The sequence below is a fragment of the Perca fluviatilis genome, chromosome 14, assembly GCF_010015445.1.
Source record: "Perca fluviatilis chromosome 14, GENO_Pfluv_1.0, whole genome shotgun sequence".
NCBI lineage: Eukaryota > Metazoa > Chordata > Actinopteri > Perciformes > Percidae > Perca > Perca fluviatilis.
Window position 1 is genome coordinate 23,596,437 of NC_053125.1, and position 15,000 is coordinate 23,611,436.

At 39.5% G+C, this 15,000-nt stretch overlaps 1 long non-coding RNA gene across 1 annotated transcript in view; it reads left to right on the forward strand.

Annotated features, from left to right (window-relative positions):
- The window catches only part of LOC120573697, a 219,378-nt gene that overhangs the window by 105,046 nt on the left and 99,332 nt on the right, over positions 1-15,000 (forward strand). The window contains exon 3 of the long non-coding RNA XR_005641750.1: positions 7,610-7,656. This is a non-coding gene — a long non-coding RNA (uncharacterized LOC120573697). The remainder of the gene's footprint in view (positions 1-7,609; positions 7,657-15,000) is intronic.

The window sequence follows — 15,000 nt, forward strand, 5'->3', positions numbered from 1 at the left end:
ACGCTCCCTCCGGTTCATGAACTCCTGCCAGAGAAGGTCAGATAGTTTTAGATTGTGCTTACCAACGTCGGCCATCTTATCTGAGCTGTTGCCACGCCTGCGGCCGCTGTCTAGAACCGGGTTTCTGCAAAGGATGGGAAGCTTTCTAGATAATATGCATCACATTGAAAAAGTTGTCCTCGGGTCAAATTTGACCCATATTCAAAACGTTTCTATATCAGAAATGTGGGTTTCTTTCAACCAAATTGTAAAAAAAATAACGTGGATGGTTTCATACAACCATTACTCTTCACAAGTAAAATTATAAAAGAATGGTGAAAAGAGACAAAAAAACGTCAAACCGCAGGATAAATGGGACATTAACATCGGTAAGAAGTTAAGTTATAAAAAAAACAATAAAAAACTTTGGGGAAAAGCCATAGAAGTGTCGAAAAAGACGAAGAAGTTAATTTTGACCCAGAAAAAGAAAAAGTTGCACGGTCGACGGGAAGACAACACAAGGGTTTAAGGAATGTTTTTAACAATTAACTATTGGTTATGCTAACCTTTTATTCACAATGTAAACTGCTGAGATCTCAGGATGTTGCAACATGTGGCATTTTGAGCCACAAACAGATGTGGTTCTAAGATGTCTATTCTCAGAGCACAATTGCAAACAAATTTGAATGTATTGAAAGGATAGCCCTTGTTATGTAGCATCTCATTTTCGAGGGGGTCCTATAAATTTATGATTTGATCATTGAAAGGCATCGTGAAAGGTACGATTTAAGATGTGAATTCGCCCGGCCTGGTGTGAAACTGGATTGCAAATGTTGCAACAGCTACTTCTCAAGTCTCTTATTTGATAGCTCCTCGCTTCTCGCTTGAACCGGAAATCATTCTGGCCCTCTTTCGTAAAGGCCGTCTCAAAGCTCTTATCCCTGCCTCAAAGAGCAACGATGGAGGATGGATGAGGGATCTCTGAGGAGCTATGAGCGAGGATACACTAAAATAGCCTTCCCGGAAGTTGTGCAGCTGAAAGTCGTTGCTAACTCCGTGCATACAGCTGACGAATTAATGTGGCGCATCGGCGGAAAGGACGTCTCATCCCTCTGAAAACACATTTCCTCGTTTCCTCTCTCCACGCACGATTTCCTCACGTCTCTCCCATGCTTCCTCAGCGGCAGGGACGGACTGACAATCTGTGCGTTCTGGAAAAGTCCAACCGACGGCACAAAATAAGTCTATTAAAGCGATATTAACAGCCAACAGCAGGGGGCGCAAATACAATCACTTATATCCTACTTGTAAACATAAAACTGAAGAAGAAGAGTCGGCCTACATCATTAGACGTGAGTTAATTTCACATCAGCAATACTGGTAAGTGCCAGGAGCAGGAAACATTATAGGCTGCCTTCATCCCTATCTTAGCGAATTGCATAGTCAGTTCAACATGAGTGTGCATCATGATTATGAAAATGTAGTGCTGTCAAACTTAACGTATTTAATAATTTCTGTTAGGTTAATTTGAAACATTAAACGCGTTAGAAATTAATCGCGGGTTGACCGCGATTTCACTTCGTTGTGTATGAGAGGTTGTAGTGAGCTCACTTTTGCTGCTAGGATGAAGACTATGGGATTAAATTAAACGTGAAAACATCAGGAATGCATTGGTACCACTCTAAACGTGCTAACAAACAGGGAAGGGGGCTAAATAATTCACCAAATTTAACCAAAAGTTTAACCAAAAACTCCCAGCATGCACTTTCTGTCTGTCTTCCATCAGAGTGCAGTTTTTCCTTGTCTTTCATATTTGTGTTTATTATTGTGGAACTGGCAAAGACCTGGAGGTTGTTTGTGAAAGCTTCACAGACAACATTGATAGGGCCTAGTCATTTTCATCATTTCACAGCCTTAATATGAATCAAAAGTGTAATATGACATTGAGAAAATATTAAATAGGTTATTCAATGCGAATTCTTTAACACAAAGCAACACATGTTATATACATTTATATTTGAGTAGTTATAGTAAATAGTAACTAACACTCTCAGTGTAGTTTTGGTATAAGCATACAATATATCTAATCCCCATGTTCAGGTACAGCAAGTAGCCTACTTTATCTCTGAGTAAGAGTGTTGTCAGTAATACTCTGTACTGTTTTATAATTACAAGTTTGTGTAATTTGGGGTTTCTGTAGCCAGTGACATTTCATTATTTGTATTTTATTTTCAATGCAGATGTAATGGCATTGTACATTTTTAGTTTTTATTTGAAGGCTGAGGCTTCATTAATAAACGCAACCCCAATTATCATCATTGGTTTTGATGTTACTTGCTGTGAATATCTTGTCTGATAGGCTACAGTATTGTGGCATAGTATCAGGACATCCTGGCTAGTGTCTGTCACGCATGGCTACGGGCGAATGGCCGGATGATGGGCTTATTTGGGAGAAAGTCCAGGGCATTCCGGGATTGGGAGAAAAACGTGCTCTGGTTTATTGGCATTTCTTTAAACCAATCACAACGTGCCGCTGCACCTCGGGAAGAAACTTGTTTTGGTGGAACATGTGGACGTTCAAGAGTTGTTTTAGTCGTGCAACAGAAAACTCAGATTGGACAGATAGTCTAGCTAGCTGTCTGGATTTACCCTGCGGAGATCACCTGAACGATCCCGGAAATGAAACGTCGTCGATATAGACTAGTAAAATGTGAACTGTACAAACTGGGCAGCGGTCAAATCATAGCCTGTATGAAAGAAGTGGACAACGCCTCTGTGATGTCACCAAATGGTTTAGCCCTAAAGCATCCCCTGCTTTGTCTATTTTACTCTGAATGGGACCATATTTTACAATATGAACATCATGCTGTATTAAACTAGCGATTGAGTCCATAAACCCATTATGAAAATATTAAAGCTGCTGTAGGTAAGATTGTGAAGATCCAGGACTTTGCCAACAAATTTGAACATCGACAACTTCTCAGTCCCTCCCCCATTTCTTCTGCAGCCCAAACCGTCTCCTAAGCCCCTCCCACACAACAGAGTTTGACAGAACAGCCTAGGCATGTCAGACAACATGTTCAATAACTAAACACTAACACAACGTTAACTTTACTCACCAACAGTAAAACGATGCTAACTAGCAGGCTACCGTTAGTAATTTCAGCATCATATCAGACCAACCACTGTGCAAACATTACTATTATCCTCACCAACGTAGCTTTGTGGACTTTTGACTACTAATAACAAAGTGAAAGATAAATCATTTATGGTAATTATGTTACCTGTCGAGAAGAAATGTGGCTATGTCTGCATCGTTCTTCAGATCTTTAAAATCCTGCAGCTCACACCACCTCTGAAAAGCCACTCCAATATTCATCTGAGGTTGGGGAAACCTTTCTGCAGCTCGTGCGCGGGGAGGGGGGAGGGGAGAATGCTATATATGCGTGTGCTTGAAGAGTGATTGACAGGCAGATAGACCACCCCTGTGGCCCTGATTGGAGAAAATCAACCGGGAGCGGTGGAATTTTGCCAATGGCACTACAGGCTGTAGGAGGTGCCAGAGGAGCTGTTTTTATTTTATTTTACATAATTCATGTAGTTCTACTGGAACATAGGGTCAGTTTCAGCAAATATGACAGAAAGTTAGTTTTATAAGACTTACCTACTGCATCTTTAACTGAGGTAATAAATCAAGTAAGAAGTAAAGTCATTTCCCCATAGATTTCTACACAATTCTTTACAACCCTACTGGAAATGAGATAGAGTGCAGGTTTAAGGCACTTCCACGTTGGCTTCACTTTTCAGACCCGGAGGTAGTGGCTTGGGTCACATTCATGGGAATGACGTGAAGCAAACATTTGTTTTGCTTTCTTTTCCAAAAGACCTAATTTCTACCAAAATATCTTGCTGTGCATGCTGTAGAATTACCAGACAGTGATCCACATCAGACAACAAACACAAGCCTAAAATAAACTTCCAGCACTGACGAAGCCTCACATTAACAAAGCATCTTTCAAACACAACAAGCTTGTAGATTAAAATATATATATATATATATATATATATATATATATATATATATATATATATATATATATATATATATAAATCTTTATTTTGTATAAAAGATAGTGTGTGCCCACTTGTATCAGTCACAGAAATCTGCAGCAAACAAGGCAGATAGAATCAGTGAGGAACACAAAGAAGTGCTGAAATCCTGTTTGTTTTCTCAGTGGATCTGCAGACATCATGACTGGTACCCTACTGCATAACAACGGGTGAATGAGCCCAGGTCACGGACTTAAATATGTTTTCTGTGTCTTTATGACCTGAAACTGCATGTCAATCACTGCTCATGCACACGCATTCATTCTCCCTTGTGGGGGGAGGGGCTTAGGAGACTGTTTTGGGCTTTAGCGGAAAGGGGGGAGGGACTGAGAAGTTGTCGATGTTCAAATTTTTCGGCTAAGTCCTGGATCTTCACAATCCTACCTACAGCACCATTAGTACAAATGTCGAGGTACTTGTACTTTACTTGAGTCATTTTTTCTTTTCATGCCACTTTCTACTTCGCTACATTTCAAAGAGAAATATTGTACTTTTTACTCCGCTACATTATTCTGACTGCTTTAGTTACTAGTTACAGATTAAACTCATGTAGTTTATAAAATACAATGCGTTATCATCAATTAAACTACCCAACTATACAACGGCCTACAAGTCCAGCTGAAATGATTAGACCATTAAACACTTGATTGACAAAACAATTTGGATCGCTTTTAGTTTCTAAAATGTGAGGATTTTTCTGCATTGAGTACTTTTACTTTTAATACTTTAAGTACATTTTCCTGATGATACTTATTTTTACTTAAGTAACATTTTCAGTGTAGGACTTTTGCTTGTAACAGAGTACTTTTTACAGTGTAGTATCAGTACTTTTACTTAAGTAAAGGATCTGAATACTTCTTTCACCACTGGACATAGAATCTGATATTCTCTGTTTTTGCTGTGATGTTTTGCATCTCAGGGCCACCGTAATTGTGACTTGTGTTAAACATTCCCACCCTCATCGTGCTGTAGCTCTTTGTGTCATTTACCAAAAACTCAGAAGATGCAGGATCGTTCCAGCGCTTTTGAAGTTTTTAGCCTGAGCTAGAAGACTTTTGTAAAAGTATTGCATTCACATTTAATCTTATTCCTTATCTTGTTCTTCATTTTTTTTCTTTGGCTGAACCACTGCCACAGTTGTCTGGGTGAAGTGGAGGCCAAAAGGTTGCGCAGGTTGAATGAGCATGTTGTCTGGCAGGTGAATCTGCAGCTGTTTACAATGAAACCAGAGAGATAAAAGATCAGTGATATAATCTGGTGACTACACACACACACACACACACACACACACACACACACACACACACACACACACACACACACACACACACACACACACACACACACACACACACACACACACACACACACAGGCCAGAGATAGAGGAAGGATGGAGGTCACAACTTTTGATGTCTTCCTGAAACTGTTGTGAAATCTGGATGTTTTGGCGTAGACAGTGTTTTTGGTGCTGATGCTCACAGGGGAACACACACACACACACACACACACACACACACACACACACACACACACACACACACACACACACACTTCTGTACAAGCAGAAGCATGCATGTTTTTCTGTACTAATGAACTTGTGTGCACACACTGTATACAGTTTGCACAGTTCGAGAGAGAGAGAGAGAGAGAGAGAGAGAGAATATGTTGTACAAGGATGGATTACTGAACACGCCTACCGGGCAAAGGCTCAGGGGCCTTGACTCACAAAATGTCGCTGAAAAATAGACCACAAGCATACACAAAATGACCCAAAATGACTATAAAGATGCACAATGACCACAAAAGACACTAAGTTACTAGAAATAGACACAAATCTATCAAAATCGAACACATACCGACTACAAACGACCCAAAAATGACAACATTCAGACACAAAAGGGAGCTTAGAGAAATGCAAAACTACGACAAGGATAGGCAACATGACCACAAAGAGACTCAAAATGACCAAATGCTAACCAATCACGAAGACACTCCTTTCTCTTGTCTCCTTGTATTGTTTTTACTGCATGGACTGCTTTAATGCCTTTGCCATCATCTGTGCTTGCTTGTTTGTGTGCCACTTTTTTTGTATGTCTTAATCCTTTATGCTTAGGCCTGCTGTCATTATAGATGTAATGTTATTTATGTTAATTTGTTAACCATTGTATTTTAGGATGCCTATTGTCAGCTGGCCGGGGACTACAGCTTGAAATTAGCCCGTAGAGGCTAAAGCTGCTCCTTTTACTGTACAGTTAATTAAGGGGTAATGTCCACGACATTATAAACTAATGAACTAAACGCAGAACGACTACACATAGATGCAAAACCACAAAAAAAAAATGCAAAACAGTCACTGAGAAGTAGAATTGACTACAAAGACCCATATAACAACTACAAAATGACCAAAAAGAGACGCAAAATGCCAGCAAGTAGACTCTTTCAGACTGTTGAATTTTAAAAGCTGTTCCCATGGGCCCAATGTCTTATCATCCCTCCATGATGCTGCGTTACTGCATTTCATGTGTGTATGAGTGTATTCTCCATGAATTTTAAATTATCTACAAACAAATGTTGTCAATGAAAAGAAAACAGTGTGAAATGCAAATATACTGTAGATCAAAGACTGAAAGTGAACTTGTTGTGTGTGTGTGTGTGTGTGTGTCTGTGCGTGCGTGCGCGCCTCGGCCTCTGCAAGCCCTCTGTCTCCCACTTGATTTCATTTCCATATGCTTGTCTCTGATGGTGTGTGTGCTCATGTGATGGTCGAGGTCAGAAATAAAACACTCATTAGAAAAATATTCCACTCGAGCAGAGCGAAAATAAAACATGCTGTAGATTTATATACACTGCACACACACACACACACACTGCAGGCGGTATAATGTGGGATAAAAGATTTAGCGTCATCATGGGGAATCAAGAAGAAGAAACTTCAGATTTGGAAAGAAAACCTCAGTAGTAGCTCAATCAGTAAATCTCTACCCTGTCTTCTTTCTCCTTAATCTCCTTTTTCTTCCACTATTCCTGTAAATCATGCTGTTTTCTCTTTTGTGTTATAGACCGAACTCGCCTTTAACCTCGTAGATTTTCTTCTTTCCATCTCACTTTCTCTCCTCCACCCGTCTGCTCTCTGTACATTTTTCCAAGTTTACGTTGCCCCTTTTCAATTTAGGCAAAATGTCTCTTTATCTGTCTTATAAAATGTATGCTAACTTGGTTATCTCACATCAGAGCCCTGTATACATGCACTATCCTTTTTAGTTTTTCATGCTAGGCTTTGTTTCAAAGTCTTTAAACCATTGACTGCTGCTCTTTTTTTGCCTGACAAACATCTTCCAAAATGTCTGAGTATGCCACTCCACCACAGTTAACCTGCATCGTTATAAAGAAGGTTATTATTGTGAACTTAAGTTGACCAAACAAATTTTTATTCTGAGAGAGAAAATACTCCCCCCTCGTTGATTAGTATGACATTAGTGTACCATTTTAGTAATATAAACATTCATGCTGTCATTTCAGGTTTGAATTCCCTGCAGCTGAAGACTTGTAATGCTGATGGATGACAGGTAGGTGTTTGTTCTTACTTTAAAGCTGCACTACACAAAATCTTTATGTTAACAGTGGGTCATATGACTATATATGTAATGAAAAAGAGGTCACTCGTAGTGACATATTGTTTTGGTTTTACTGCCCGCGACTTTACCGTTGGGTCCAGTGTCACCGCTCTCACCGCTTTTACAGCTGTTGTTTTCAGCAAAATCTGCTCTAATAAACCCAGTGAATGCTTCCTGCCCAGCACTAAATGGCAGACGGACAAAGTTAACTAGCTGGTGAACATAGCGGAGCATTTAGCAGCTAAAGAGCCAGTTATCTTTTTACATCAGGAGTTGGAGGAGACCAAAACAGAGCTAGAAGAAGAGTAACGTTAGTCAGGTCGCCAGAAACGCTTTCTCCGAATGAATTTGAATCGGGTTAATTGCCAAGTAGGTTTTTACATACTAGAATTAGCTTTGGTGCTTTGGTGCATAATATAAACAAAGTAAGAGAAAATTAAATTAACAATAAAAGCAAGTAATGCACAAAAAGAAAGTTATAAATATAAAATTGTCCAAGGAATGTGCAAAAGTTCACAGTATGAAGTATAAAAAATGATATGCAATGCACAGAGATACAGTCCCAAAGATGTGTGTTAATGTAATGGATACAGACAGATAATAACATTAATGTAATGTTTAGTGTCTACAGGGGGTCTTGTTGATGAGGCCATCTGTAGTTGGAAAGATACTGTTTTGTGGCGTGAGTTTTTGCCGCTTCCTGCCAGAGCCGAGTGTTTCAAAGAGTTTGTATCCTGGGTGGGAGGGGTAGGCCACAATCTTTCCTGCCCTCCTCAGGGTCCTGGAGACGTACAGGTCCTGGGGGACAGCAGATTGTAGCCAATCACCTTTTTAGCAGAGCCGATGATTCGCTGCAGTCTGCCCTTGTGCTTGGCGGTGGCAGCAGCGTACCAGATGGTGATTAGGAGATGAGAATGGACTCGACGATGGCAGTGTCAGTGTGAAAGCTAATGTTGCTGAATTTTTGTTGTACGTGGAAATAGATGAATGCCAGCACATTCACCACAACAACTTTTTAAGGCCACCTTAAGTCAAATGTGTGATGTTAAGCTTCTTTTGGAGTTCTGCCAAGAAATGGCCCAAAAAACGGATTTGCGCATGATCTGTCCATCTATAATTGCTTTATATAGTTCCCTTCATCCCTCGTTTCTTTGCCTCGCGTGTGAAGAGGCTCGTTTCTTGACACCTCACTGTTTTGATGAACCTCATTAAAGAGTGAAAGCACATTCCTCTATCGCTTTATAGTGCTGTTGCACACACACAAACACACACGTTCCTGCTGGTGTTTATAGTGCAATTCCTTTTTTTTATTTACCAACTTTGTGATCATGCCCATGTGCTTGTAAAAACAGTTTTGTCGATAAAATGAGTCTACATATTATTAACACATTATGCACCCACACATATATACACGCACGCAGCTGCCATGCTGTGTATCTGTACCGGCTTCAGTTTAGAGCTTTCATGTAACTTTTCAAAAGCCGCTTCATCTCGCCAAGACATCACTGTTTAAAGAAACACAGGTGGGCGAAATTTCTCAAATGCCTTCTCTGAAAATGTGAGTGTTTTGCCAGTGGAGGAACAATAACAGTCATTACTGCGAGGTAAGAGAACGGTCAGTGCAAGCTTTTTAATTTCAGCTGGATGCCACATTGACCGGTTGCGTTTACCAGAGTAAAGAGCCGGTGATGGCAGAGAGGTTTGACTCCTTACTTTCTTAAAAAACAACAGTACTTCATGAATTATTATGAAGTGGGATGCTTTTGATATTGTTTATATATGTAAAGCATAGTTTATGAGTTTATATATGATTACATTTTATGAATCACTCAAAAGAGCTAGTTTTTAGTTGCTTGTAATGTTAACAAAGTAAGTAAAATATCCGGGGAACATTTTTTTAAATATCCGCAATAAATTGTTTAAAATCCTAAAAATATCTGTAAAAAATCTGAATAAAATCTAGGATTTTTAAATATATGAAAACAAATCTTTAAAATATTCAGAAAATAAAGGTTAAATATCCGATTAATGTTAGAAAAAATATCCAGGAAAAAAACATACAAAAATCAATATCCAAAATAAATTAGTAAAATATCTATTAAAAAAAAATTTAAAAAATTATGAAAACATGAAAAAAGTTCTAAAATATGCCCCCAAATATTGTAAAATATCCCAAAAAAATCTGTTAAATGTGTGACAACAAATATTAAAATATCAACAAAAAAAAGAATTAAAATATTGCATATAATATATGGGTCTATGAGATGTAACCCCTTGCATACTGTATGTCATTGAAAGACCCTTTTCCTCTTCAGGTATAATGTTCCTCATGCCCCGTCTCACTGCACAAAAATGTCAATAAAAATTGCATGTATGTAAACATCCATCTGTAGGCTTTGAGTCCAAGTTCCCCCAGCAGGAAGTTATTATAGGCTATAAATTCGTATTATACTGTTCTAATAATAATAATAATAATAATAAGGTAGAGAGTCTGGTGTGGGGAATGGAGAGCAGGCCGGCGTCTTGAGGACCGCAGGTTTCGGGGTGGGGTGTATCGGATGGAGGAGGTCGGAGAGGTACTTTGGGGCCAGGACATGGAGGGATTTGTAGGTGAGAAGGAGGATTTTATATGTGATGCAGGACTTAAAGGACAATTCCGCCGCAGTGCAACCAGTAACCAATAACATAGCTCAAACACTGCGTTCGTGGTTTGACTGGTCATGACTGTTTTCCAAGATGGCGCTCGCATGTATACATGAACGCTACTGTCTTTATAATCTATCTTTTTAATAAACTGTCTGTACACTTGCAAAGTTCTCAATGCTTTGGTTTACATGTAGGGACCCTCATTATGCTACCGTGGAAGTGTGGTGCTATTTTGAGCCTTGTTAGTGGTGTAGAAATAGCAATTCTCCCTCTTCCCCGAAGGCTAGCGTTAGAAACTAATCAGCGGTTTGTGCTAGCTTGTTTCAAGCTAGAGACGCATTCTGTTTTAGCATGAAAACAGATCCCAGAGAACGGTCAACTCGGTACACATATGTTATTAACCCCCAGGTTCATTTTGCGCTGGAATTGTCCTTTAATTGGGAGCCAGTGAAGGTGGATGAGGGTCGAGGTGATGTTATGGATCAGGTCTGGCAAAAAAAGGCCAAAGCTGCTTTGTGGAGGTAAACTGGCCTGATTCAACAACCACGAAGTCGAGTTTGATGTGATAAGAGTGTGCCCAACCTCTTAACTTTACTACCACTTTTGTAACTGTAAACCCTTCATGGTGTACTATTTTAGTAGTCATAATGCTATAAATTACTGTACACTTTTAGGTAAAGACGGAAAAATGCCCTCCCCTGTCTTTAACAAACACCACTCAAGCAGTGGTTGGGATGAGAACAAGATTATAGAGGTGGTTTGGGAGTAGAAGTCCGACTGTTAGAATCCATCCTGACTGCCAGGACAAATATAGATTAGCAAAAAAAAGGCCTATCCCCCATTCTTTGTCCCCCTGTAGCCCCAGAACTGCTCCCGCTGGGCTGCTGATGGGCCAGCTGAAAAGTAGAAAAAGTGAACTGGCAAACGACAAAATGTGGTGAAAAATTATCATTCTGAAAAAAACATTATTCTGAATTGTACTGTAGGTTAAAAAGAAACAAGTAAAGATAAGGAGCCGGGGGAAGGAGATAATACACTTTAACCTCGGAAATTCTGTATTTTTTCTCGAAATTCTCTCTGGCTCTTCTTTCTTTTTTATGTTTTTTTTTATTTTATTATGTGTTGTTGCTGGTGACAAAACCACTGATTTAATATGTACATTGTAGCGATACTGGAGTTAAAGACCCGCTGATTGCTGTCAGATTCTCTGAATGAATACTGTAATATTTCACCGGTAATAAGACTGAAATAATAATATTAAAATAAAGAAATGAATACCAAGATAACACCTAAGTAAATGTTGATTGATGTACTGTAGCGTTGTAGTTTTTTAAAATATCTATAAACAACAAAGCAATCTGGTAATACGACCGAAATAATAACATTAAAAGAAATACATATAAACCCTGAAAAGATCTCGTGAATAAATGTGGATTAAAACAGCGGTTATTGGGCTAAAAATACCAATAATAGCAAAGCTGTATACAGCTTCTCTGCTGCAGCCCGACTGGCAGAAAGAATCGTGCTGTGATCACGAAAGATGCTTCCCATTGAAATACATTAGTTTAAAAAAACGTGCTGATATCACGACAAAAAAAACGAGATAAACGTGTCCATGTATATAATAGATAGTAATAGTAATAGATTACATTACGTGAACATTTCACGAACTGCCGTGAGACTGGGTTGAATAGGCAGTGGAATGATTATTTATGAATTAAAAGTAACCTCCAGGGAGAACAGGGTGCTAGATCACACAGCACATGCCACATATTTAATGATTGAGAGTTTTGTTCAATGTAATTTCCAGATGAGATATAGAAAAATGGCAGCATGGCTAAGGATGGTAAACTGACCCTTACTGCATCTCCATCCATGTGTTCTTGAATTGGACTTTACACCTTTTACTAGCTGCCCCTTTGACCTTTTTGATGAAATGCATCCTGCACCAGACAGATTCTCTTTACATTAAAGTGCTCCACATTCCAGAAATATTATATATTTCAGTACTGCCAAAATAAGAGGATTTTTAGGGCTCTAATGTGCACCTCGTGTGCGAAGGATTGTCTGCTTTTTACCACCAGAAAGGGAAGATGACACAACGGGCCAATCTGCGGAGCATCCGTGGTCAGAGTGTATTAGAGATGTTATAGAGATGTTACACACACTTGGCAAATAAATGCATATAAGGGCGCAGGAGCAATGAAGGAGTTGCTAGACCACATTAGCATACACTGCATGCTTTACAAGTTATAAGCAAAAGTCCTGCATTGAAAATGTTACTTAAGTAAAAGTATGTACGTATCATCAGGAAAATGTAAAGTATTAAAAGTACATGTACTCAATGCAGAAAAATCCTCACATTTTAGAAACTGGAAACGATCCAAACTGTTCTGTCAATCAACTAAGTGTTTAATGGTCCAATCCTTTCAGCTGGATTTAGGCCGTTATATTGTTGGGTAGTTTAATTGATTATAAAACATAGTATTTAATAACCTACATGAGTTTTGTGTGCAAAAATCTTAATTTGTAAAGTAACTAGTAACTAAAGCTGCCAGATTACTGTAATGTAGTGGAGGAAAATGTACAATACTTCTCTCTGAAATGTAGCAGAGTAGAAGTAGAAAGTGGCATGAAAAGAAATTACTCAAGTAAAGTACAAGTACTTCAAATTTGTACTTAAGCACAGTACGTGAGTGAATGTATTTAGTTACATTCCACCACTGCATATGTGCAGTCGTTCATAGAGACAAAAAAGGCTAAATGAAATACGACACACACACACACACACACACACACACACACACACACACACACACACACACACACACACACACACACACACACACACACACACACGTGCAGCTGTGAAGGTAGCAGTTGACAACGTTTGGATATCTGTGAAATCTCTGTGGTCAGACTGTCCGGTATTAGACTACAGCTGATGCCAGTAGAGGAGCTGGGTGGAGACAGTAACATTAACCACAGCAGCAGAGGAGCCCCAGTCAAGGCTAAGCAGGATATTTTTTTACACTGTGAGAGAAGGTGAAGTTCTTTGTTCCTGAAACGGCATTTTCGAAAACGTCGCCTTGCGTGCATTGCTCCGAATTTCTCAAAATTACAGATGATTCTCTCCCGATATCATGACAGGCATGAAACCACAAATTATGATGTACCACATGCTGCAGTGCAGAGCTACAGGGAGGCGGTGTTTAAACAGAGAAATAGTCGGACTATACAGTAATATGACTTTAAAATGTAAATCCTAACCCGTGGTGCAGTGTATCCACGTTAAGAATACATCAAGAACTTGTCACTCTGATAAGAAGGCAGTTATTACCAGAGACTAAAGAGGAGCCTGATCACAACAGAATCTTTTATAATGTGACAACGGCACAATGATAAAGGTCCCCACCCCTCCTACATGTGTCTCTCTGTGATCATTTTGTGTCTATCAGTGGCCGTTTTGAGTTTCTCAGCGGTTGTTTTGAGTCTCCTTGTGGTCAGTTTGTCTCTTTGCAGTCGATTTGTGTCTCTTTGTCGTCATTTTGAGTGCATTTGTGGTTGTTTTGCATCTCTTTGTTTAGTCTCTTACCAGTCAAGTTGCATCTCTTTCATTTATTTATTGTATTTGTTCCTCTTTGCCGCCGTTTTGCATCTCTTTGTAGTTGTTTTTAGTCTCTGTGTAGTTTGATTGACTTTTCCAGCAGGAAATGTTAAGAGTCACTTCAGACAAAGGCTGTGGCGCAGGGCCCCCTGATCCCTTGGACCCCTGGGCCTGTACCCAGGAGGCCTGTTCAATAATACATTGATGGTAGATGTTCTAGCAAGCCTGTCTTATCACAAACTATACTCCTAAATATCATTGGTTTCAGTTTATTGGATCACTTGCTGGCCGTTTATACTTATATTTAGCGCTGTCCAGTTGTGAGCCGATCACCCAAGAAAGCATTTCAATTGATTGTATGTTTCCTAGTGCTGTCAGTTAAACGCGTTATTAACGGCGTTAACGCAAACCCATTTTAACGGCGTCAATTTTTTTATCGTGAGATTAACGCTCTTTTTGGCCTAGCAAACTTTGTAATTGTTTTCACATGCTGTTGCAACAATTAGTAACATTAGAAAAACTACAACACCACACCGGATCTAGCTAGACCGGAAACAAAACAACAGGCACGCCGCACGCACTTGTTTGGGCATGCGAGCCGGCCAAGTGTAGTAGAGTAGTAGGCTAACGTTACGTTTTGAGTGGATGGCGAACGCGAGACGCCGAAATGGATGCCAATAAGATTCTGAATGGAAAGTTTACTTTTAAAAAGTTGTCGAGGGGGACAGTAGTTTCACGCGCACACAGCCTGTACTCCACGGAGAAAGCAGCCCAACTGGAACTGCTGCAAAGTGCAAACGCTGTCTCATTAACCGGCGATCACTGGACATCAGTGAGTAATCAAAATGATTTAGGAGTTACTGCACACTATATTGACTATGTATATCAGAATACGGTTTTAGGACTGTGTTGTTTGTATCATTTGGGACATTGTCCACCCCCTTTTCTGTCCAGGAAAATTGTTACATTCCTTAATAGAAAATTGTAAAGGTTACACATGTCCTGCTGTGGCATCTGGTTTTGGACCATTTTGTTTGTACTGT